Raw genomic sequence first — 5,028 nt, 5'->3', positions numbered from 1 at the left:
TTCATCCTCACTTTGTTTTGGGTTACTTGATTCGGAGGTGGATGCAACTTGATCGTTGGCTCTGTTGCTTCCAGAGAAGAATCGCAGAGAGAGGTGCTACGTGTTCCCCCTGAGTTCTTTGATCTCCTTTGAAGGTGACAGTCTGTGTCGTTGCAATTCAAGTCTTTGGGAGCTTCTTCATCCGTGAATACGAAGTCCTTTCGAGCAAGACCAATCTCAAACTCATCATCCTCATCCTCATCATCATCATCCATGTGTTGTACCTGTCCAAGCACACTAGATTCATCAAAAATGACATGGATGCTTTCTTCAATTAACAAGGTTCGTTTATTGTAGACTTTATAGGCCTTGCTATGGTCGGAGTACCCAATAAATACTCCTTCATCACTACGTGGATCGAACTTACCCAAGTTGTTTTTACCATTGCTATGAACAAAACATTTGCTTCCAAAATATCTAAAATATGAAATGTTGGGTTTTCTTCCACGTAACGATTCATAGGGAGTTTTATTTAATATACTCCTTATCATGACACGATTATGAATGTAGCAAGCGGTATTTACCGCTTCGTCCCAAAAGTTCTTAGGCAACTTACTAGATAATAACATTGTTCTAGCCATTCCTTCAAGGGTTCTATTCATCCTTTCAACCACACCATTTTGTTGTGGGGTTCTAGGAGCCGAGAAGTTATGGTCTACACCATTGTCATCACAATAAGCACAAAATGATGAGTTTTCGAATTCGGTTCCGTGATCGGTTCTCAATGAAACAAGTTTTAAACCAAGTTTATTTTGAATCTTTCTTAACCAAATTAGAAACTCGTCAAATGTCTCATCCTTAGAGCTTAGGAAGAGTGCCCAAACGAACCTAGAGTAATCATCAACAATGACACACACATAACGACTACCACCTCTACTTCTAGTTCTCATTGGTCCACACAAGTCGATATGTAAAAGTTGCAAAGGTTGAGATGTACTCATAATTCTTTTGGATTTAAAGGAACTTCTAACATGTTTACCTCTAGCACATTCATCACATACTTTATCAAAATCAAACTTTATATTTGGAATGCCTTCAACTAAGTCAAGTCTTTTAAGGGTATTAAGAGTTTTTGTACTAACATGACCAAACCTTTTATGCCATAACCAAGGATCATTGTTCATTACACTCATGCAAGACATGGTGTGACCGGATAGAGAGTTTAAATTAGTTAAGTACACATCTTTGACACGTCTTCCTTCGAGTATTAGTTCATTAGTAGTGGCATCAAAAATTCGACACATATTGGCACGAAATTCAACAAAATTACCCTTATCACAAAGTTGAGAAATGCTAAGGAGATTATGTTTCAAACCTTTGACAAGTCGCACATTGTCGACACAAAGTAAGGATGACTTACCAACCTTTCCAATACCAATTACTTCACCTTTCTTGTTGTCACCAAACCTTACCGTGCCACCTTCATATGCTTTAAGTGAGAGGAATTGGCTTCTATCACCCGTCATGTGACGAGAGCATCCACTATCCAAGTACCAATTGCGGACGCCTCTCACCAAGCCCTACACAAGATTAGTTTTTGAGTTTAGGAACCCAAATGAATTTGGGTCCCTTTTTGTGATCAACATAACTTGTGGTGTCTTTCTTAATGCTCATTTGCTTTAAAGTTTTGGTATTCTTGTCAATGTCATCAAATCGTTTTGTACATCCATTAAAAACATGACCATTGTCACCACAATAATTGCAAATGATGTATTCGGGAAGACCTACATACTTCCTTCCTCTAAAATCGTTTTTAGGCTTCTGGATGCAACAATGATCGGTCGATTGTTCCATTTGAAGCCCAAACCAGCAACTTTATCACATTTCTCGGTTTGATTCGTGAGGAAATTTAACACGGTTTGACTCCCTTCCCATTTTACAGTGATGTTCTTAGCATTAGCAAGTTCATTGGTCAAGTTATTGACACGTGAAAGGAGATGCAAATTCTTTTCTTTTTCTCTTTTGAGTTCATCATTGTTAACACTTTCTATGGATAATCTTTTCTCAACAATGAAGTCATGGGTGTGGTTGTTGAGCTTAGACACGAGATATATGATTCTTTCTTTGGACTCTTCATATTTAGATGTCATCTCGTCAAGTCTTTTGTTTAGATCAACGACTTCATCGGATCTATGGTGAGGAGAAGAGCTAGAAGTGCTACATTTGGGCATACCTTTTTGAAAGAAGGTAAGCCTATCATGGAGATCTTCTATTTCATTCTTGAGACAAACAACCTCACTCTTAAGACACTCGTTTTCATTTTCCAACCATTCACTCTTTCTTTTAGACTTGTCTAAATCGTGGTCAGAAGCAACAGTCTTGGACACTGTTTCTCTTAAGTCTACAACTTCAACTACAAGGTCATAGATCTCATTTTCAAGAGCATCTTTGTCCTTCAAAAGATCATCACGTTCCTTGGTTAGAGAGGAAACTTGCATCACCAAGGTAGTGTTGACATTTTCAAGGTCAGAGACGTCCGTGGGTGTCAACCTAAGACGCTCCAGTTCTTTAGTCAAATGTTTGTTTAACTTGTTGACTCTTTTAACTTCATTATATGCCTCAGAAGTGACGGTGACGCAGTCTGTTGCTTTTAGTTCATTTTTCAGATTAAAGTTCTCTTGAGCAATTTCCTCAATCTCATTTTGCATTACCTCGAGTTTATCATTTTGAAACCGACACTTATAAAAAAGTTGGTCAAGAAGCTTACATACTTTCTCTTTGGAGTAAGTTCTAGCCTTGGCCTTTAGATGATTTACCTCGTTGTCGGAATCGGAGTCGGAATCGTCAGGGTTAGCCATGAGGCAACTTAAGTGTTCAAGTTTTGAGGTTTTTGAGACTTTTTCTTTACTATGATTTGCAAGACACATTTTAGCCTTAAGTTCCTCCTCGATGAGTTCCTCATCTTCCTCGGAGTCAGACATTCCCCAAATAGCACTCATGACTCTATGTTTATAGTCCTTTTTAACTTTTTCTCTTCTTTCCTTAGATTTGATTTCTACCCACTTGGGACATTCTTTAATTTGGTGAGTTTTATCACCACATTTAAAGCATCCCACGGTGGAGTTAGGTCGTTTCTTAGGAAAGCGTTTTTTCGAGTAATTATTAGTGAACCTTTTGTTACCTTGTCCATTGACCAACCCGGCTAGGTTCCTTGTGAACATAGCAAACTCGTCTTCCTCCTCATCTTCTTCATCACTTGGAGAAGATGTGAGGGCGAGACTCTTTCCCTTTGATGACTCACTAGAATGCTTATCGAGGTTAAACTCGTGAGCCATTAGTGATCCCATTAGTTCATGAAGAGATAGGGTTGACAAGTCTTTAGCTTCCTCTATGGTGGTGACTTTAGGTTGCCATTTAGGAGTTAGACTACGAAGGATTTTTCGAATGATGTCCTCGGACTCGAAATTCCTTCCTAGACTTTTAAGCTCATTAATAATACAAGAAAAACGTGAAGAGAAACTATTTAAAGACTCGTCCTTTGACATTCTAAACATCTCATATTGTTGCATGAGAAGGTCAATACGGTGTTTTCTTACTTGGGACGTCCCTTCATATGCAAGTACAAGGGAATCCCAAATAGATTTTGCCGTAGGACATCCGGAAATACGACTAACTTCCCCCTCACCAACACAACGTTGAAGAATCGACATTGCTTTGGAATTCTTTTCGGCAAGTTTGAAGTCGTTCTCATTGTAATTTCTTTCCTCTTTTGTCTTGGTGAAACCGTTTAGAATATCGGTTTCCTCAATGGCAAGAGGTCCATTTTGGACGATGTTCCAACATTGATAATCGATACTTTTGATGTAATGTTCCATTTTGAGTTTCCACCATCCAAAATTCGAACCGGTAAAGACCGGGATCTTGGAGTGTTTCTCGGAATCCATTACCCACGAATCAAACTCTAAGGCGATTAGCCTCGATCAAGAGCACGAGGCTCAGATACCAATTGAAGAGTTTATGGATTCAAGTACCTAAGAGGGGGAGGGGGTGAATTAGGTACTATTTAAAAAATTTATAACTCCAACTTTATTGAATTAAAGTGAGTTACGAGGACAAAAGAGATGAGAAGATACTTTGAATAATATTGAAAGATTGAACAAGTATCACGATGAATGTTTCTTTGAAGTATGAAAGTAACAATCGTTTCGATCGTATCTATTTGTCTCGGTTTGTGGAATATGACTGCAGACCAAATGCGATAAAGTATGATGAATTACTTCTAAGGTTAAGCAAAGCAAAACAAACAAACAAAGTAAATTGCAGCGGAAATAAAGTAAAACAAATGAACACGAGATTTTTGAATTGGTTCGGCAAATACTCAAGTGCCTACGTCCAATCTACCTTTTTATTGCTTTCTTTTAGTGATCTACTCCGACAACTAAAAGACCCTTACAATAAAAGACACCAACCTACTCCGGTTGTAAAGCTAGTACAAGAACTACTCCGTTCTTATGACAAGCTAACTCGCAACTTACTCCGGTTGCCAAGAGTTAAAGACTACTCCGTCCTAAACTCTACTAACACACTTAGAATGTTATAGGATCAAGTTTCCACTAACATATTCTTAGCAAAGAATAGAGATGGACAACTTTTACAAGATCAACAATTCTTAAGCAAGAGAGTTTAGTATAAAAGTAACAGTAGCCACGACTGTAACAACTTGAAGACTTTTAATGGTTTTGCAAATAAACACGATTTTTATGCTTTAAAAACAATTTGCAAAGTTGGAAAAATTAATTCAGAAAAGTCTTGAAGATTTATGAAGGAGGGGCTCGCCTTTTATAGAGGAAATGGGTGAGGAGGTTGCTAGGGTTTTGAAGGGTCAAAGACTTCACATGTGAAGGGTATTTGCAACCACCCAAAGCTTGCACCAAAGAGGGCTCTTTTGCAAAGGCAAGAATAGGGAAAGATGGTTTGAAAGATATCCTTAAAAGCTCATGCAAATTCAGAAAACAAAGAGAGAAAAGACAAGTCACATGATGACAAGTT

The sequence above is a fragment of the Silene latifolia genome, chromosome 11, assembly GCF_048544455.1.
Source record: "Silene latifolia isolate original U9 population chromosome 11, ASM4854445v1, whole genome shotgun sequence".
In the NCBI taxonomy this organism is placed as follows: Eukaryota; Viridiplantae; Streptophyta; class Magnoliopsida; order Caryophyllales; family Caryophyllaceae; genus Silene; species Silene latifolia.
Note: the sequence above shows the minus strand (reverse complement) of the source record.